Below are 22,270 nucleotides of genomic sequence, written 5' to 3'. Positions count from 1 at the left end.
CACTGCAGTCACTGAGGGTGCAGGGCGCTGGGGGGGGGGCGCCCTGAGCAGCAATAAAAACACCTTGGCTGGCAAACATACATCACATATAACCCCCAGGGCTATATGGATGTATTTTAACCCCTGCCAGAATCCATAAAAATGCGGGAGAAAAGTCAGCGAAAAAGGGGCGGAGCCTATCTCCTCAGCACACTGGCGCCATTTTCTCTCACAGCTCAGTTGGAGGGAAGCTCCCTGGCTCTCCCCTGCAGTTACTACACTACAGTAAGGGGTTAAAAAAGAGAGGGGGGCACTAATTAGGCGCAGTATTAATAAAACAGCAGCTATAAGGGGAAAAACACTTCTATAAGGTTATCCCTGTATATATATAGCGCTCTGGTGTGTGCTGGCATACTCTCCCTCTGTTTCCCCAAAGGGCTAGTGGGGTCCTGTCCTCTATCAGAGCATTCCCTGTGTGTGTGTGCTGTGTGTCGGTACGATTGTGTCGACATGTATGAGGAGGAAAATGGTGTGGAGGCGGAGCAATTGCCTGTAATGGAGATGTCACCCCCTAGGGAGTCGACACCTGAGTGGCTGAGCTTATGGAAGGAATTACGTGACAGTGTCAGCTCTTTACAAAAGATTGATGACATGAGACAGCCGGCTACTCAGCCTGTGCCTGTCCAGGTGTCTCAAAAGCCATTAGGGGCTCTAAAACGCCCGTTAACTCAGATGGCAGATACAGACGCCGACACGGATACTGACTCCAGTGTCGACGATTAAGAGACGAATGTGACTTCCAGTAGGGCCACACGTTACATGATTGAGGCTATGGAAAATGTTTTACATATTTCTGATAATACCAGTACCACTAAAAAGGGTATTATGGAGGTCATTCCGAGTTGTTCGCTCGCAAGCGGATTTTAGCAGATTTGCTCATGCTAAGCCGCCGCCTACTGGGAGTGAATCTTAGCATCTTAAAATTGCGAACGATGTATTCGCAATATTGCGATTACACACCTCGTAGCAGTTTCTGAGTAGCTTCAGACTTACTCGGCATCTGCGATCAGTTCAGTGCTTGTCGTTCCTGGTTTGACGTCACAAACACACCCAGCGTTCGCCCAGACACTCCTCCGTTTCTCCAGCCACTCCTGCGTTTTTTCCGGAAACGGTAGCGTTTTTTCCCACACGCCCATAAAACGGCCTGTTTCCGCCCAGTAACACCCATTTCCTGTCAATCACATTACGATCGCCAGACCGATGAAAAAGCCGTGAGTAAAATTCCTAACTGCATAGCAAATTTACTTGGCGCAGTCGCAATGCGGACATTGCGCATGCGCATTAAGCGGAAAATCGCTGCGATGCGAAGATTTTTACCAAGCGAACAACTCGGAATGAGGGCCTATGTTGGGTGAGAAAAAACTGCCTGTAGTTTTTCCTGCATCTGAGGAATTAAATGAAGTGTGTGATGATGCGTGGGTTTCCCCCGATAAAAACTGTTAATTCCTAAAAAGTTATTAGCATCATACCCCTTCCCGCCAGAGGATAGGGCACGTTGGGAAACACCCCCTAGGGTGGATAAAGCGCTCACACGCTTGTCTAAACAGGTGGCACTACCGTCCCCGGATACGGCCGCCCTTAAGGAACCTGCTGACAGAAAGCAGGAAAATATCCTAAAAATGTATATACACTCACACGGGTGTGATACTGCGACCAGCAATCGCCTCAGCCTGGATGTGCAGTGCTGGGGTGGCTTGGTCGGATTCCCTGACTGACAATATTGATACCCTAGATAGGGACAGTATATTACTGACTATAGAGCATTTAAAAGATGCATTTCTATATATGATGCACAGAGGGATATTTGCCGACTGGCATCAAGAGTAAGTGCGCTGTCCATTTCTGCCAGAAGAGGGTTATGGACAAGACAGTGGTCAGGTGATGCTGATTCCAAAAGGCATATGGAAGTATCGCCTTATAAAAGGGAGGAGTTATTTGGGGTAGGTCTAACAGACCTGGTGGCCACGGCAACGGCTGGGAAATCCACATTTTTACCCCAGGTAGCCTCTCAACATAAGAAGACGCCGTATTATCAGGCGCAGTCCTTTAGGCCCCATAAGGGCAAGCGGGCAAAAGACTCCTCATTTCTGCCCCGTGGCAGAGGGAGAGGAAAAAGGCTGCAGCAGAAGCCATTCACAAGCTGTATTCCCAGCAGGTGATAATCAAGGTACCCCTCCTACAACAGGGAAAGGGGTATTATTCCACGCTGTTTGTGGTACCGAAGCCGGACGGCTCGGTGAGACTTATTTTAAATCTGAAATCCTTGAACACTTACATACAAAGGTTCAAATTCAAGATGGAGTCACTCAGAGCGGTGATTGCGAACCTGGAAGAAGGGGATTATATGGTGTCTCTGGACATCAAGGATGCTTATCTCCATGTCCCAATTTACCCTTCTCACCAAGGGTACCTCAGGTTTGTGGTACAGAACTGTCACTATCAGTTTCAGACGCTGCCGTTTGGTTTGTCCACGGCACCCCGGGTCTTTACCAAAGTAATGGCCGAAATGATGATACTCCTTCGAAGGAAGGGAGTTTTAGTTATCCCTTACTTGGACGATCTCCTGATAAGGGCAAGATCCAGGGAACAGTTAGTAGTCGGGGTAGCACTATCTCAAGTAGTGTTGCGGCAGCACGGTTGGATTCTCAATATTCCAAAATCGCAGCTGATCCCGACGACACGTCTTCTATTCCTAGGGATGATCCTGGACACAGTCCAGAAAAAGGTGTTTCTACCGGAGGAGAAAGCCAGGGAGTTATCCGAACTAGTCAGAAACCTCCTAAAACCAGGCCAAGTGTCAGTGCATCAGTGCACAAGGGTCCTGGGAAAAATGGTGGCTTCCTACGAAGCAATTCCATTCGGCAGATTCCACGCAAGAACTTTCCAGTGGGACCTGCTGGACAAATGGTCCGGATCGCATCTTCAGATGCATCAGCGGATAACCCTGTCACCAAAGACAAGGGTGTCTCTCCTGTGGTGGTTGCAGAGTGCTCATCTTCTAGAGGGCCGCAGATTCGGCATTCAGGACTGGGTCCTGGTGACCACGGATGCCAGCCTGCGAGGCTGGGGAGCAGTCACACAGGGAAGAAATTTCCAGGGCTTGTGGTCAAGCATGGAGACATCACTTCACATAAATATTTTGGAGCTAAGGGCCATTTACAATGCCCTAAGCCAAGCAAGACCTCTGCTTCAAGGTCAGCCGGTGCTGATCCAGTCGGACAACATCACGGCAGTCGCCCACGTAAACAGACAGGGCGGCACAAGAAGCAGGAGGGCAATGGCAGAAGCTGCAAGGATTTTTCGCTGGGCGGAAAATCATGTGATAGCATTGTCAGCAGTGTTCATTCCGGGAGTGGACAACTGGGAAGCAGACTTCCTCAGCAGGCACGACCTCCACCCGGGAGAGTGGGGACTTCACCCAGAAGTCTTCCACATGATTGTAAACCGTTGGGAAAAACCAAAGGTGGACATGATGGCGTCCCGCCTAAACAAAAAATTGGACAGGTATTGCGCCAGGTCAAGGGACCCTCAGGCAATAGCTGTGGACGCTCTGGTAACACCGTGGGTGTACCAGTCAGTGTATGTGTTCCCTCCTCTTCCTCTCATACCAAAAGTACTGAGAATTATAAGACGGAGGGGAGTAAGAACTATACTCGTGGCTCCGGATTGGCCAAGAAGGACTTGGTACCCGGAACTTCAAGAGATGCTCACGGAGGACCCGTGGCCTCTACCTCTAAGAAGGGACCTGCTCCAGCAAGGACCCTGTCTATTCCAAGACTTACCGCGGCTGCGTTTGACGGCAGGGCGGTTGAACGCCGGATCCTGAAGGAAAAAGGCATTCCGGATGAAGTCATCCCTACCCTGATCAAGCCAGGAAGGATGTAACCGCAAAGCATTATCACCGCATTTGGCGAAAATATGTTGCGTGGTGCGAGGCCAGTAAGGCCCCGATGGAGGAATTTCAACTAGGTCGATTCCTGCATTTCCTGTAAACAGGAGTGTCTATGGGCCTAAAATTGGGGTCCATTAAGGTTCAAATTTCGGCCCTGTCAATTTTCTTCCAGAAAGAACTAGCTTCAGTTCCTGAAGTTCAGACGTTTGTAAAAGGGGTACTGCATATACAGCCTCCTTTTGTGCCTCCAGTGGCACCTTGGGATCTCAATGTAGTTTTGGGGTTCCTAAAGTCACATTGGTTTGAACCACTTGAATCTGTGGAGTTAAAATATCTCACATGAAAAGTGGTCATGTTGTTGGCCCTAGCCTCGGCCAGGCGCGTGTCAGAATTGGCGGGCTTTATCCTGTAAAAGCCCTTATCTGATCTTCCATTCAGACAGGGCGGAATTGAGGACTCGTCCTCATTTTCTCCCTAAGGTGGTTTCAGTGTTTCATCTGAACCAACCTATTGTGGTACCTGCGGCTACTAGTGACTTGGAGGACTCCAAGTTGTTGGACGTAGTCAGGGCCTTGAAAATATATGTTTACAGGACGGCTGGAGTCAGAAAATCTGACTCGCTGTTTATCCTGTATGCACCCAACAAGCTGGGTGCTCCTGCTTCTAAGCAGACTATTGCTCGTTGGATTTGTAATACAATTCAGCTTGCACATTCTGTGGCAGGCCTGCCACAGCCAAAATCTGTAAAAGCCCATTCCACAAGGAAGGTGGGCTCATCTTGGGCGGCTGCCCGAGGGGTCTCGGCTTTACAACTTTGCCGAGCAGCTACTTGGTCAGGGGAAAACACGTTTGCTAAATTCTACAAATTTGATACCCTGGCTGAGGAGGACCTGGAGTTCTCTCATTCGGTGCTGCAGAGTCATCCGCACTCTCCCGCCCGTTTGGGAGCTTTGGTATAATCCCCATGGTCCTTACGGAGTTCCCAGCATCCACTAGGACGTCAGAGAAAATAAGAATTTACTTACCGATAATTCTATTTCTCGTAGTCCGTAGTGGATGCTGGGCGCCCATCCCAAGTGCGGATTGTCTGCAATACTTGTACATAGTTATTGTTAACTAAATCGGGTTATTGTTGTGAGCCATCTATCCAGAGGCTCCTCTGTTATCATGCTGTTAACTGGGTTCAGATCACAAGTTGTACGGTGTGATTGGTGTGGCTGGTATCAGTCTTACCCGGGATTCATAAATCCTTCCTTATTGTGTACGCTCGTCCGGGCACAGTATCCTAACTGAGGCTTGGAGGAGGGTCATAGGGGGAGGAGCCAGTGCACACCAGGTAGTCCTAAAGCTTTACTTTTGTGCCCAGTCTCCTGCGGAGCCGCTATTCCCCATGGTCCTTACGGAGTTCCCAGCATCCACTACGGACTACGAGAAATAGAATTATCGGTAAGTAAATTCTTATTTTAAGGTTTTTCTCTGCCACAACTGTTTCCTTCCATCCTCTCTCCTGCCCTCTCCACTCACTTGGTTACTGCTGCCTTATACTAATTTAGTTCAACCTTACTGATTTTACATTTTCTGTGTTTCATTTAAAGCTGCTTTTAGCATTTCAGTATTTTCCTTTAAAATGTCTGCTATGGAGTCATGAGCACATCAAACGGAAACATGTAATCCTCTGATGCTGTCAGATAAAGGGGCATTGACTGAGGGGGCGGGCTCGGAGGATGGCATACTGTATAAAGGTTGAGGGACACTGAGGCTGGCATATAAAGGGGTCTCTGGACTGGCAAATCAGGGTGTGAGTCATTTAAAATAAGAATTTACTTACCGATAATTCTATTTCTCGGAGTCCGTAGTGGATGCTGGGGTTCCTGAAAGGACCATGGGGAATAGCGGCTCCGCAGGAGACAGGGCACAAAAAAGTAAAGCTTTACTAGGTCAGGTGGTGTGCACTGGCTCCTCCCCCTATGACCCTCCTCCAGACTCCAGTTAGGTACTGTGCCCGGACGAGCATACACAATAAGGGAGGCATTTTGAATCCCGGGTAAGACTCATACCAGCCACACCAATCACACCGTACAACTTGTGATCTAAACCCAGTTAACAGTATGACAACAGAAAGGGCCTCTTAAAGATGGCTCCTTAACAATAACCCGAATTAGTTAACAATAACTATGTACAAGTATTGCAGATAATCCGCACTTGGGATGGGCGCCCAGCATCCACTACGGACTCCGAGAAAGAGAATTATCGGTAAGTAAATTCTTATTTTCTCTATCGTCCTAAGTGGATGCTGGGGTTCCTGAAAGGACCATGGGGATTATACCAAAGCTCCCAAACGGGCGGGAGAGTGCGGATGACTCTGCAGCACCGAATGAGAGAACTCCAGGTCCTCCTTTGCCAGGGTATCAAATTTGTAAAATTTTACAAACGTGTTCTCCCCCGACCACGTAGCTGCTCGGCAGAGTTGTAATGCCGAGACCCCTCGGGCAGCCGCCCAAGATGAGCCCACCTTCCTTGTGGAGTGGGCTTTTACAGTTTTAGGCTGTGGCAGGCCTGCCACAGAATGTGCAAGTTGAATTGTGTTACAAATCCAACGAGCAATCGACTGCTTAGAAGCAGGTGCGCCCAACTTGTTGGGTGCATACAATATAAACAGCGAGTCAGATTTTCTGACTCCAGCCGTCCTTGCAATGTATATTTTTAAGGCTCTGACAACGTCCAACAACTTGGAGTCCTCCAAGTCGCTAGTGGCCGCAGGCACCACAATAGGTTGGTTCAGATGAAATGCTGATACCACTTTAGGGAGAAAATGCGGACGAGTCCGCAGTTCTGCCCTATCCGAATGGAAGATTAGATAAGGACTTTTATAAGATAAAGCCGCCAATTCAGATACTCTCCTGGCAGAGGCCAGGGCTAGTAACATAGTCACTTTCAATGTGAGATATTTCAAATCCACCTTTTTCAATGGTTCAAACCAATGGGATTTGAGGAAATCTAAAACTACATTTAGATCCCACGGTGCCACCGGAGGCACCACAGGAGGCTGTATATGCAGTACTCCCTTGACAAAAGTCTGGACCTCAGGGACAGAGGCCAATTCTTTTTGGAAGAATATTGACAGGGCCGAAATTTGAACCTTAATGGATCCCAATTTGAGACCCATAGATAATCCTGATTGCAGGAAATGTAGGAAACAACCCAGTTGGAATTCCTCCGTCGGAACCCTCCGATCCTCGCACCACGCTACATATTTTCGCCAAATGCGGTGATAATGTTTCACGGTGACTTCCTTCCGTGCCTTAATCAAGGTAGGAATGACTTCTTCTGGAATGCCTTTCCCTTTTAGGATCTGGCGTTCAACCGCCATGCCGTCAAACGCAGCCGCGGTAAGTCTTGAAAAAGACAGGGACCCTGCTGTAGCAGGTCCCTTCTCAGAGGTAGAGGCCACGGTTCGTCCGTGAGCATCTCTTGAAGTTCCGGATACCAAGTCCTTCTCGGCCAATCCGGAACCACTAGTATTGTTCTTACTCTTCTTTGCCGTATGATCTTCAATACCTTTGGTATGAGCGGCAGAGGAGGAAACACATACACTGACTGGTACACCCAAGGAGTTACCAGTGCGTCCACAGCTATTGCCTGTGGATCTCTTGACCTGGCGCAATATTTGTCCAGTTTCTTGTTGAGGCGAGACGCCATCATGTCTACAATTGGTCTTTCCCAACGGTCTATTAACATGTTGAAGACTTCTGGATGTAGACCCCACTCTCCCGGATGAAGATCGTGTCTGCTGAGGAAGTCTGCTTCCCAGTTGTCCACGCCCGGGATGAACACTGCTGACAGTGCTATCACGTGATTCTCCGCCCAGCGAAGAATCTTGGCAGCTTCTGCCATTGCACTCCTGCTTCTTGTGCCGCCCTGCCTGTTTACATGGGCGACCGCCGTGATGTTGTCCGACTGAATCAACACCGGCTTTCCTTGCAGGAGAAGTTCCGCCTGGCTTAGAGCATTGTAGATTGCTCTTAGTTCCAGAATGTTTATGTGAAGAGACTTTTCCAGACTCGTCCATACTCCCTGGAAGTTTCTTCCTTGTGTGACTGCTCCCCAGCCTCTCAGGCTGGCGTCCGTGGTCACCAGGATCCAATCCTGAATGCCGAATCTGCGGCCTTCTAATAGGTGAGCCTTCTGCAACCACCACAGAAGTGACACCCTTGTCTTTGGTGACAGGGTTATTCGCAGGTGCATCTGCAGATGCGACCCTGACCATTTGTCCAACAGATCCCTTTGGAATATTCTTGCATGGAATCTGCCGAATGGAATTGCTTCGTAAGAAGCCACCATTTTTCCCAGGACTCTTGTGCATTGATGTACTGACACTTTTCCTGGTTTTAGGAGGTTCCTGACCAGATCGGATAACTCCTTGGCTTTTTCCTCTGGAAGGAAAACCTTTTTCTGAACCGTGTCCAGAATCATTCCTAGGAACAGCAGACGAGTTGTCGGGATTAAATGGGATTTTGGAATATTCAGAATCCACCCGTGTTGTCTTAGCACCTCTTGAGATAGTGCTAAAGCTGTCTCCAGCTGTTCTCTGGACCTTGCCCTTATTAGGAGATCGTCCAAGTATGGGATAACTAATACGCCTTTTCTTCGAAGAAGAATCATCATCTCGGCCATTACCTTGGTAAAGACCCGAGGCGCCGTGGACAATCCGAACGGCAGCGTCTGAAACTGATAGTGACAGTTTTGAACAATGAACCTGAGGTACCCCTGGTGTGCGGGGTAAATCGGAACGTGTAGATACGCATCCTTGATGTCCAAGGATACCATAAAGTCCCCTTCTTCCAGGTTCGCTATCACTGCTCTGAGTGACTCCATCTTGAACTTGAACTTTTTTATGTAGAGGTTCAAGGACTTCAGATTTAGAATAGGCCTTACCGAGCCATCCGGCTTTGGTACCACAAATAGAGTGGAATAATACCCCTTTCCTTGTTGTAATAGGGGTACTTTGACTATCACCTGCTGAGCGTACAGCTTGTGAATGGCTTCCAACACCCTCTCCCTTTCGGAAGAGACGGTTGGTAAGGCAGACTTCAGGAAACGATGAGGAGGATCCGTCTCTAATTCCAACCTGTACCCCTGAGATATTATCTGCAGGATCCAGGGGTCTACCTGCGAGTGAGCCCACTGCGCGCTGTAATTTTTGAGACGGCCCCCCACTGTCCCCGAGTCCGCTTGAGAGGCCCCAGCGTCATGCTGAGGTTTTTGCAGGAGCCGGGGAGGGCTTCTGTTCCTGGGAAGGAGCTGCCTGTTGGTGTCTCTTCCCTCTTCCTCTGCCTCGTGGCAGGTACGACAAGCCCTTTGCTCTCTTATTTTTGTAGGAGCGAAAAGGCTGCGGTTGAAAGGTCGGTGCCTTTCTCTGTTGGGGAGTGACTTGAGGTAAAAAAGTGGATTTCCCGGCAGTAGCCGTGGCCACCAAGTCTGATAGACCAACTCCAAATAACTCCTCCCCTTTATACGGCAAAACCTCCATGTGACGTTTTGAATCCGCATCGCCTGTCCACTGTCGTGTCCATAAGGCTCTTCTGGCTGAAATGGACATAGCACTCACCCGAGATGCCAGTGTGCAAATATCCCTCTGTGCATCACGCATATAGATAAATGCATCCTTTATTTGTTCTAACGACAGTAAAACATTGTCCCTATCTAGGGTATCAATATTTTCAATCAGGGATTCTGACCAAACTACTCCAGCACTGCACATCCAGGCAGTTGCTATAGCTGGTCGTAGTATAACACCTGCATGTGTGTATATATTCTTTTGAATAACTTCCATCTTTCTATCTGATGGATCCTTAAGTGCGGCCGTCTCAGGAGAGGGTAACGCCACTTGTTTGGATAAGCGTGTGAGCGCCTTGTCCACCTTAGGGGGTGTTTCCCAGCGCGCCCTAACCTCTGGCGGGAAAGGGTATAATGCCAATAACTTTTTTGAAATTATCAACTTTTTATCAGGAGCAACCCACGCTTCATCACACACGTCATTTAATTCTTCTGATTCAGGAAAAACTGTTTGTAGTTTTTTCACACCATACATAATACCCTGTTTTACGGTATCTGTAGTATCAGCTAAATGTAACGTCTCCTTCATTGCCAAAATCATATAACGTGTGGCCCTACTGGAAAATACGTTTGAATTTCTACCGTCGTCACTGGAATCAGTGCCCGTGTCTGGGTCTGTGTCGACCGACTGAGGCAAAGGGCGTTTTACAGCCCCTGACGGTGTTTGAGGCGCCTGGACAGGCATTAATTGATTGTCCGGCCGCCTCATGTCCTCAACTGACTGTTTAAGGGAAGATAAACCATCACGTAATTCCACAAATAAAGGCATCCATTCTGGTGTCGACCCCCTGGGGGGTGACATCTGCATATTTGGCAATTGCTCCGCCTCCACACCAATATCGTCCTCATACATGTCGACACCACGTACCGACACACACCGCAAACTCACAGGGAATGCTCTAATGAAGACAGGACCCACTAGCCCTTTTGGGGAGACAGAGGGAGAGTCTGCCAGCACACACCACAAAGCGCTATATATACAAGGGATATCCTTATATTAAGTGCTCCCTTATAGCTGCTTTAATATATATATATATATAGCCATTAATGTGCCCCCCCTCTCTGTTTTACCCTGTTTCTGTAGTGCAGTGCAGGGGAGAGACCTGGGAGCCGTTCTGACCAGCGGAGCTGTGACAGAAAATGGCGCCGTGTGCTGAGGAGATAGGCCCCGCCCCTTTTTCGGCGGGTTCTTCTCCCGCTATTTTTCCAGTCAGGCAGGGGTTAAATATCTCCATATAGCCCCTATGGGCTATATGTGAGGTATTTTTAGCCTTGTATAAGGTTTATATTTGCCTCTCAGAGCGCCCCCCCCCAGCGCTCTGCACCCTCAGTGACTGCCCAGTGAAGTGTGCTGAGAGGAAAATGGCGCACAGCTGCAGTGCTGTGCGCTACCTTATGAAGACTGAGGAGTCTTCAGCCGCCGGTTTCCGGACCTCTTCACGCTTCAGCATCTGCAAGGGGGTCGGCGGCGCGGCTCCGGGACCGGACTCCACGGCTGGGCCTGTGTTCGATCCCTCTGGAGCTAATGGTGTCCAGTAGCCAAGCAGCAAATCCACTCTGCATGCAGGTGAGTTTACTACTTTCCCCCTAAGTCCCACGTTGCAGTGATCCTGTTGCCAGCAGGACTCACTGTAAAGAAAAAAACCTAAACTAAACTTTCTCTAAGCAGCTCTTTAGGAGAGCCACCTAGATTGCACCCTTCTCGTTCGGGCACAAAATCTAACTGGAGTCTGGAGGAGGGTCATAGGGGGAGGAGCCAGTGCACACCACCTGACCTAGTAAAGCTTTACTTTTTTGTGCCCTGTCTCCTGCGGAGCCGCTATTCCCCATGGTCCTTTCAGGAACCCCAGCATCCACTTAGGACGATAGAGAAAGGCAGATGAGGGGTTATTTAATAGAAAATAGCCTGAAAGCTGACAAATAACATTTTTATAATCTTACTGTGGCTTTGGCACACCACCTGATTATGCCACTCTTATCCAAAAACCTGTTTTAACCACTTAACTCACTAAAATTGTTCCTCAGAAATTGGTGTTTTTTATGGTTGAATTAGGTTAATAATATTTATTTAAAATGGGTTCAGCATGAAATGATGGCTTACGGGATCACGGCGGTCATAATACCGAAGAGTGAAAGACCAGCAGGGGTGAGTGTGGGCTGTTTTTCCCTCTCCCCTATCCCTTAACCCTTTGTTCCTGCAGCCTAACCCTAACTTCCCCCCTTAGTGCCTGACCCTTACCACCCACCGGAGGTGCCTAAACCTTACCCCCCATCCTCGCTGCATAAATCTAACCCTACCTCCCCCGGAGCCTGACTTTAACTTCCCCTGAGGGTGCCTAACCCTACCTCCCCGCAACCTTATCTTTACCCCCCCCCTGCAACCTAACCCCAACCCCCCGACTGGCACCTTGCCCCCCCCCCCCCCCCCAGCCCTAAACCTAACCTGCCGGCCATACTTATGGTCAGGATGCGGGCTATCGGAATTCCGGCTTCAGTCTCCTGGCCCTTTTGACGTTCTGGCATCTGGTTTTTAAAGGGTGTCGGTATTCCAGCATTGGTATTTCGACTGCCTGGATCCCAACAGCTGGCATCTTAACCACATTCCATTTAAAACATATCCAATATGTTTTTATATTTAAAAAACAACTTTTTTTAATAAACATCGATACAAACATCAATGTCTTTGAACCATCGATGATTGGACCATCGTGACCCTCTATTTTCCCAATTCTTGCTCCTTTCTGTAACTGCCAGGTGGCCTTAAGGAAGTGAGGGGGCTGCGTTTTTGCACTTCTCCAGTGGCTGCCAATATCTACAGCACAAGGTACAGGGTCCTGGCAGGGAATGGTGCAAGTAGAAAAAATGTATTAGTGGTACTCTGGCCACATGCCTTAAGGGGCACGGCCAATGAAAATTAATGCATGTCTACAGGACACGCCAACCATGTCTCGTCACTCTGGGAACATTCCTTTCCATTCCAAATGCACCCATATAGTGGTTTCTCACAATGGGTAACCTCTGAATAGATGCATCCTCCCTAGTCAGACAGCGTCTTCAGTCGGTATTCACTATTCATGTCGGAAATCATCTGGTACGGAAGATGCCTGTTTGTACCCCCTGCCACACCATCATTGTCCCTCCTGTATCTCTCAGCCACACCATCATCTTCCCCCTTGCATCTTCCAGCCACATCATCATCTCCCCTGCTTCTCCCAGCCACACCATCATCTCCCACTGCATCTCTCAGCCATACCATCATTTCCACTACTCTCAGAGACACTGACATCTCCCTCCACTACTCTCAGCCACACCGTTATCTCCCCCTGCTACTCTAAGCCACACTGTCTTCTTCCGCGTGCATCTCTCAGCCACACCGTCTTCTTCCGCGTGCATCTCTCAGCCACACCGTCTTCTTCCGTGTGCATCTCTCAGCCACACTGTCTTCTTCTGCGTGCATCTCTCAGCCATACCGTCATCTCCTGCCTGCATCTCTCAGCCACACGGTCATCTCCCCCCTGCATCTCTCAGCCACACGGTCATCTCCCCGATGCTACTCTCGGCCTGGCCCCTTTAAATCTTTTACTCTTAGCCTGCCTCTTTAAATTCTGTGTCTCTCAGCCTGTCCTTCCATTCACTCAGTGTCTCTCAGCCTTCCCCATTCATTCTGTGCCTCACCTGTTGTGACTTATCAGCCTCCCACTCTGTCTCTCACACCCTTCCCCTCTGTTTTTCACAGCCTTCCCCTCATCTCCTGTGTTTTCTGTCCATTGTCCCTACCCTACCCCTCGTGTCTCTCAGCCTAGCCCCATCATTCAGTCGCCGCCCCCTCCCTAGAATACTTATACAAGAAAAAATGCCCCTTAATAAAGAATACAAAAACAAATCATAGTGTAGATTGTTACATATAGTAGGTTTTATAAGGGGATGTGGAGAAAAACCTCTTCACTCCTTTTGGTAATACAATTACCTTTAGTGTTACCCCAAAGTTAAATGAGGTGATTACAGCAGAGATAATAGAAAGGATAGGGTTAAAAGATGGTGAATGATCTTTCACAACCAATTATCCAGTTGATCGCACCCCTCTGTGGTATTACTGTTACCTAAAATGTATCATCAAAAGAAATGAGGTAAGGAGCATAAGGAATATTCCAAAGCAAATAGCGGTGTGTCAGAAGCTCTTAATTTGAGAAATCCACTTCTAGGCTCCAAACGATTATATGGAGAGAAAAAAAAAAATATATATATATATATATATATATATATATATATATATATATATATGCAGAGGTGACGTTCTTCTAGAGAGGGGTATTAATCCATCCACTCTCAATATGGAAAGAACAGGCGGCACTCCAAGGACTTGATGAAAAGTAAGTATATTGTGCAAAAAAATCAAATCAGTGGCATATCTGCGCCAACGTTTCAGCGCCAAGCAGGGCGCTTTTCTCAAGGCTATATGCAAGTGACACAAAACAAAAGAGTGCCGACCATACCAGTTTTATATATATATATATATATATATATATATATATACCGCATAGTGTGATAAAGTTTTAAAAGGATTTAATATACACTATAAAAACACACAGTAAAAGCACATTTTAAAACAGACATATAGGATAATGGAAAGCCCAGTGGACATGGACGTCTACCAGACAGGGCTGGTGCCACCATTAGGCAGCTGCCTATGGGCGCCGGCACTTGGAGGGTGCTTCAGAGTGCAGACTAAAAATGAAGTATTTGACAGGATGTGCACTGCGCTCACTGTAAGGAAAGTGAGACGCCTCTTCCTGCTCACCCGGTATTGAAGCCGCATGTTCAGGGCCTCCCGCTGCCTCCCCCTCCTGTGTCGCTCGCACCCTGCACTGCCCCAATGACCGGGTAGAAGATCCAATCCCTCCACCGGCAAGCCATTTAAGGACAAGGAGCTTCTGGAGCCCAAGGAAGAGGCCAGGGGCTGCACCGGCTGATCTTCCTCCCCCCGCCAGCCAGCCCTGACCGACAGGAAGCCCAGCAGCGCTGAAGAATGCATCTTTAATGGCGATATCTGCCAGCAGTTCTCCCTCTTCTAGTGCCACATCATCAGCCAGAAGGACACCACGGTCAGTGCCTCGCACCTCTGCCAGTTGTCAGTCATGTGACCAGCAGAAGGTTCTGCAGCAAATGTGCCTCCCTAGTTCTATGAATAAATTATTATTTCTCTGACGTCCTAGTGGATGCTGGGGACTCCGTAAGGACCATGGGGAATAGACGGGCTCCGCAGGAGACTGGGCACTCTATAGAAAGATTTAGGACTATCTGGTGTGCACTGGCTCCTCCCCCTATGACCCTCCTCCAAGCCTCAGTTAGATTTCTGTGCCCGGCTGAGCTGGATGCACACTAGGGGCTCTCCTGAGCTCCTAGAAGAAAGTATAGTTTAGGTTTTTTATTTTCAGTGAGACCTGCTGGCAACAGGCTCACTGCAACGAGGGACTAAGGGGAGAAGAAGCGAACCTACCTAAGTGGTGGTAGCTTGGGCTTCTTAGGCTACTGGACACCATTAGCTCCAGAGGGATCGAACACAGGACCCGACCTCGTCGTCCGTTCCCAGAGCCGCGCCGCCGTCCCCCTTACAGAGCCAGAAACAAGAAAGTGGTCCGGAAAATCGGCGGCTGAAGACTTCTGTCTTCTCCAAGGTAGCGCACAGCACTGCAGCTGTGCGCCATTGCTCCTCATGCACACCACACACTGCGGTCACTGATGGTTGCAGGGCGCTGGGGGGGGCGCCCTGAGCAGCAATAGTAACACCTTGGCTGGCAAAACTAACACCATATATAGCCCCAGAGGCCATATAGGTGTATATTAACCCCTGCCAGAAACGATAAAATAGTGGGAGAAAGCCTGCCGAAAAAGGGGCGGAGCCAACTCCCTCAGCACACTGGCGCCATTTTTCCCTCACAGCTCCGCTGGAAGGAAGCTCCCTGGCTCTCCCCTGCAGTCCTGCACTACAGAAAGGGTAAAAAAGAGAGGGGGGGCACAATTTAGGCGCAATATATATATATTATAGGCAGCTATAGGGGAAAACACTCTGTATAGTGATATCCCTGTGTTATATAGCGCCCTGGTGTGTGCTGGCATACTCTCCCTCTGTCTCCCCAAAGGGCTTTGTGGGGTCCTGTCCTCTGTAAGAGCATTCCCTGTGTGTCTGCTGTGTGTCGGTACTGCTGTGTCGACATGTATGATGAGGATAATGATGTGGAGGCGGAGCAAATGCCTGTGAATGTGATGTCACCCCCTGCGGGGTCGACACCAGTGTGGATGGACTTATGGAAGGAATTACGTGACAGTGTCAGCTCCTTACATAAAAGGTTTGACGACATAGGACAGCCGGCTACTCAGCTTGTGCCTGTCCAAGCGTCTCAAATGTCATCAGGGGCTATAAAACGCCCGCTACCTCAGATGACAGATACAGATGTCGACACGGATACCGACTCCAGTGTCGACGATGATGAGACGAGTGTACCCTCCAATGGATCCACCCGTTATATGATTGAGGCTATGAAAAATGTATTACACATTTCTGATGATACCCCAGGTACCACAAAAAAGGGTATTATGTTTGGTGAGAAAAAAACTACCAGTAGTTTTTCCTGCATCTCACGAATTAAATGAGGTGTGTGAGGAAGCGTGGACTTCCCCAAATAAGAAATTGATCATTTCTAAACTGTTAATGGCTGCGTACCCTTTCCCGCCAGAGGATAAGTCACGCTGGGAAACACCCCCTAGGGTAGATAAAGCGCTGACACGCTTATCAAAGAAGGTGGCACTACCGTCTCCGGATACGGCCGCCCTAAAAGAACCTGCTGATAGAAAGCAGGAAAGTACCCTAAAAGCTATATACACACACACTGGCATTATATTGAGACCCGCTATTGCATCAGCTTGGATGTGCAGTGCTGCTGCTGCGTGGTCAGACTCCCTGTCGGAAAACATTGATACCATGGATAGGGACAATATTTTGCTAACGATTGACCATATAAAAGACGCGGTCTTATACATGCGTGATGCACAGAGGGATATTTGCCGGCTGGCATAAAAAATAAGCGCTATGTCCATTGCCGCCAGACGGGGGTTATGGACTAGGCAATGGTCAGGTGATGCCGACTCCAAGCGGCACATGGAAGTTTTACCCTATAAAGGGGTGGAACTTTTTGGGGAAGGTCTTTCAGACCTCGTTTCCACAGCTACTGCTGGGAAATCGACTTTTTTGCCACAGGCTACCCCACAGCAAAAGAAAGCACCGTATTATCAGGTACAGTCCTTTCGGCCCCAGAAAACTAAGCGGGCTAGAGGCTCATCCTTTCTGCCGAGGGGCAGAGGAAGGGGGAAAAAGCTGCAGCACACAGCTAGTTCCCAGGAGCAGAAGTACTCCCCTGCGTCCGGTAAGTCCACAGCATGACGCTGGGGCTGCTCAGGCGGAATCGGGAACGGTGGGGGCACGTCTCAGGTTTTTCAGCACACAGTGGGCTCTCTCACAAGTGGATCCCTGGGTCCTTCAAGTAGTATCTCAGGGGGTACAGGCTGGAATTCGAGACGTCTCCCCCCCGCCGTTTCCTAAAATCTGCCTTGCCGGCGACTCCCTCTGCCAGGGAGGCAGTGTTGGTGGCTATTCAAAAACTGTATTCACAGAAAGTGATTGTCAAGGTATCCCTCCTTCAGCAAGGAAAGGGTTACTACTCCACAATGTTTGTGGTACCGAAACCGGACGGTTCGGTGAGGCCCATCTTAAATTTAAAAGCCTTGAACACTTATATCAAAAGGTTCAAGTTCAAGATGGAATCGCTCAGGGCGGTTATTGCGAGCCTGGAGGAGGGGGATTACATGGTATCCCTGGACATCAAGGATGCGTACCTGCATGTCCCCATTGACCCTCCGCACCAGGAGTACCTCAGATTTGTGGTACAGGACTGTCACTATCAGTTCCAGACGCTGCCGTTTGGGTTATCCACGGCACCGAGGGTCTTTACCAAGGTAATTGCCGAAATGATGATACTCCTTCGCAAGAAGGGAGTTTTAATTATCCCGTACTTGGACGATCTCCTGATAAAGGCGAGGTCCAAAGAACAGTTGATAGTGGGGGTGGCACTTTCTCAGGAAGTGCTACAACAGCACGGCTGGATTCTAAACTTTCCAAAGTCACAGCTGGTCCCGACGACACGTCTTCTGTTCCTGGGAATGATTCTGGACACAGACCAGAAAAGAGTGTTTCTTCCACTGGAAAAAGCCGAGGAATTGTCATCTCTGGTCAGAGACATCCTAAAACCAGGAAAAGTGTCGGTACATCAATGCACACGAGTCCTGGGAAAAATGGTAGCTTCGTACGAAGCAATTCCATTCGGAAGGTTCCACGCAAGGACGTTCCAGTGGGACCTGTTGGACAAATGGTCCGGGTCCCATCTCCAGATGCAACAGCGGATAACCCTATCGGCCAGAACCAGGGTGTCGCTGCTGTGGTGGCTGCAGAGGGCTCATCTACTAGAGGGCCGCAGATTCGGAATACAGGACTGGGTCCTGGTGACCACGGATGCCAGCCTTCGGGGCTGGGGGGCAGTCACAAAGGGAAGAAATTTCCAAGGACTGTGGTCAAATCAGGAGATTTCTCTTCACATAAATATCCTGGAGCTAAGGGCCATTTACAATGCCCTAAGCCAGGCAAGACCCCTGCTTCAAAACCAGCCGGTACTGATCCAGTCAGACAACATCACGGCGGTCGCCCATGTAAACAGACAGGGCGGCACGAGAAGCAGGATGGCGATGGCAGAAGCCACAAGGATTCTCAGATGGGCAGAGAATCATGTGTTAGCACTGACGGCAGTGTTCATTCCGGGAGTGGACAACTGGGAAGCAGACTTCCTCAGCAGGCACGACCTCCACCCGGGAGAATGGGGACTTCATCCAGAAGTCTTCCAAATGCTGGTCAACCGGTGGGAAAAACCACAGGTAGACATGATGGCGTCCCGCCTCAACAAGAAGTTGAAAAGATATTGCGCCCGGTCAAGAGACCCTCAAGCGATAGCGGTGGACGCTCTAGTGACACCATGGGTGTACCAGTCGGTTTATGTGTTTCCTCCTCTACCTCTCATACCCAAGGTACTGAGAATAATAAGAAAGCGAGGAGTGAAAACCATACTCGTGGTTCTGGATTGGCCAAGAAGAGCTTGGTACCCGGAACTTCAAGAGATGCTTACAGAGGACCCTTGGCCTCTGCCGCTCAGACAAGACCTGCTGCAGGAGGGACCCTGTCTGTTCCAAGACTTACCGCGGCTGCATTTGACGGCATGGCGGTTGAACACCGGTTCCTGAAGGAAAAGGGTATTCCGGAGGAAGTCATCCCTACCCTGATCAAAGCCAGGAAGGATGTCACCGCAAGACATTATCACCGCATTTGGCGAAAATATGTTGCTTGGTGTGAGGCCATGAAGGCCCCGACGGAGGAATTTCAACTGGGTCGATTCCTGCACTTCCTGCAAGCAGGGGTGACGTTGGGCATCAAATTGGGGTCCATAAAGGTCCAGATTTCGGCTCTGTCGATTTTCTTCCAAAAAGAACTGGCTTCACTGCCTGAAGTTCAGACTTTTGTCAAAGGAGTACTGCATATTCAGCCTCCTTTTGTGCCCCCAGTGGCACCTTGGGATCTCAATGTGGTTTTGGCATTCCTGAAATCACATTGGTTCGAACCACTTAAGACTGTGGATTTAAAATATCTGACGTGGAAAGTGGTTATGCTGTTGGCCCTGGCGTCGGCCAGGCGGGTTTCAGAATTGGCGGCTTTGTCTTGTAAAAGCCCTTATCAGATTTTCCATATGGATAGGGCAGAATTGAGGACTCGTCCTCAGTTTCTCCCAAAGGTGGTCTCAGCTTTTCACTTGAACCAACCTATTGTGGTGCCTGCGGCTACTAGGGACTTGGAGGATTCCAAGTTGCTGGACGTAGTCAGGGCCCTAAAAATTTATATTTCCAGGACGGCTGGAGTCAGAAAGACTGACTCGCTGTTTATCCTATATGCACCCACCAAGCTGGGTGCTCCTGCTTCTAAGCAGTCTATTGCGCGCTGGATTTGTAGCACTATTCAGCTGGCGCATTCTGCGGTAGGCTTACCGCAGCCTAAATCTGTAAAAGCCCATTCCACACGGAAGGTGGGCTCATCTTGGGCGGCTGCCCGAGGGGTCTCGGCTTTACAACTTTGCCGAGCAGCTACTTGGTCGGGGGCAAACACGTTTGCAAAATTCTACAAATTTGATACCCTGGCTGAGGAGGACCTGGAATTCTCTCATTCGGTGCTGCAGAGTCATCCGCACTCTCCCGCCCGTTTGGGAGCTTTGGTATAATCCCCATGGTCCTTACGGAGTCCCCAGCATCCACTAGGACGTCAGAGAAAATAAGAATTTACTCACCGGTAATTCTATTTCTCGTAGTCCGTAGTGGATGCTGGGCGCCCATCCCAAGTGCGGATTGTCTGCAATACTTGTACATAGTTATTGTTACAAATATCGGGTTTTGTTGTGAGCCATCTCTTCAGAGGCTCCATTTGTTATCATACTGTTAACCGGGGTTCCTATCACGTGTTATATGGTGTGATTGGTGTGGCTGGTATGAGTCTTACCCGGGATTCAAAAATCCTTCCTTATTGTGTCAGCTCTTCCGGGCACAGTTCCTAACTGAGGCTTGGAGGAGGGTCATAGGGGGAGGAGCCAGTGCACACCAGATAGTCCTAAATCTTTCTATAGAGTGCCCAGTCTCCTGCGGAGCCCGTCTATTCCCCATGGTCCTTACGGAGTCCCCAGCATCCACTACGGACTACGAGAAACAGAATTACCGGTGAGTAAATTCTGATTTATTTTCTCATACGTCCTAGAGGATGCTGGGGTCACTTCAAGAACCATGGGGTATAGACGGGATCCGCAGGAGACATGGGCACTTTAAGACTTTCAAAGGGGTGTGAACTGGCTCCTCCGTCTATGCCCCTCCTCTAGACTCCAGTTTAGAATCTGTGCCCAGGCAGACTGGATGCACACTGAGGAACTCTACTGAGTTTCTCTGAAAAGACTTTATATTAGGTTTTGTTATGTTCAGGGAGAACTGTTGGCAACAGTCTCCCTGCTTCGTGGGACTTAGGGGAGAGAAGTCAGACCTACTTCTGTGAGTTTAAAGGCTCTGCTTCTTTGGCTACAGGACACCATTAGCTCCTGAGGGTCTGATCGCTAGGTACGCCTAGATGCTCGTTCCCAGAGCCCGCCGTCACCCCCCTTGCAGAGCCAGAAGTCAGAAGACAGGTGAGTAGAAGAAGATCAGAAGACTTCAGTGACGGCTTTGAGGTACTGCACAGCGATCGCACGCTGCGCGCCAGCGCCCTGGGCAGCATATCTAGCCTCAATAACTACCTGGCTAGAGTGGACTAAGTGCCAGGGCACTGTCCGGACCCCCACCAATATAATTTTTTTTAGAAAAAGAGCGGGTCTGAAGCGCGTCATTACGGGGGTGGAGCTTAGCCCTCATAGCACACAGCCCGGCGCCATTTTCTCTACACAAGGCTGCAGAGACACTGGTCCTTCCTCACACTACTGTACAAGTCACAGGGTGCAAAACAGGGGGGGGGGGGGGGCACCTTTATTTTGGTGCATTATATGTAACTTATAAAAGCGCTGCAGGTCTGGGACATTTTCTGTGGTGTTTTCAGACCAGGATTGGGCGCTGGGGTGTGAGCTGGCAATAACTCCCTCTGTGTCTCTCTGACAGGCTTTACTGTGGGTCTGTCCCTTATAGGCCCAGTGTGTCTGCGTGTGTTGGGTTTACGTGTGTCGGCATGTCTGAGGCGGAGTGCTCTTCCTAGGAGGAGACTATGTTAGGGACACAAACGGCTGCGCACCTGATTGGGTAAATGTGTTGAGTGCTTTGAATGCTAATGTGGCTCTGATAAATAAGAGATTGGATAAATCTGAGTCTCAGAACCAGGCATGGAAGAAATCCGTAGAGGATGAGTTGTTTCAAGTCCAGACACCCTTAAGGTCACAAAAACGTTCCTTTGCCCAGCTGGCTGACACCGATACCGACACGGACACTGACTCAAGTGTCGACTATAGTGATGCCAGATTAGATCCAAAACTGGCAAAGAGCATTCAGTACATGATTGGGGCAATAAAAGACATATTACATATCACTGAGGACCCTACTGTTCCTGATACTAGGGTCTGTATGTATAAAGGAAAGAAACCTGAAGTAACGTTTCCTCCCTCTCATGAACTGAACACACTTTGTGCAAAGGTTTGGGAAAATCCTGACAAAAGGTTTCAGATTCCCAAAAGGATTCCAGTGGCGTATCCATTTCCTCTGGGGATAGAGAAAAATGGGAGTCACCCCCCATTGTGGACAAAGCTCTATCTCGGCTGTCCAAAAAGGTGGCTCTTCCATCCCCTGACACGGCAGCCCTAAAGGATCCTGTGGATCATAGGTAGGAAAATACATTGAAATCCATTTATGTCACCACGGGTACGCTACTCAGACCAGCCATTGCATCTGCGTGGGTGAGTAGTGCTATCGAAAAATGGGCAGATAACTTGTCATCTGAAATAGATACCCTGGATAGGGATAGCGTTCTTTTGACACTAGGTTATATCAGGGATGCTGCAGTCTACCTAAAGGAAGCTGCGAGGGATATTGGCCTCTTGGGATCAAGGGCCAATGCCA

The 22,270-nt window shown here is 49.2% G+C and overlaps 1 protein-coding gene across 3 annotated transcripts in view; it reads left to right on the top strand.

Moving 5' to 3' along the window:
• PGAP1 (post-GPI attachment to proteins inositol deacylase 1) overlaps positions 1-22,270 on the top strand; it is a 1,346,394-nt gene that overhangs the window by 1,204,507 nt on the left and 119,617 nt on the right. The window lies entirely within an intron of this gene.

The sequence above is a fragment of the Pseudophryne corroboree genome, chromosome 7 (genome assembly GCF_028390025.1).
Source record: "Pseudophryne corroboree isolate aPseCor3 chromosome 7, aPseCor3.hap2, whole genome shotgun sequence".
Classification (NCBI taxonomy): domain Eukaryota; kingdom Metazoa; phylum Chordata; class Amphibia; order Anura; family Myobatrachidae; genus Pseudophryne; species Pseudophryne corroboree.
This window is presented reverse-complemented; position numbering and strand designations above follow the sequence as displayed.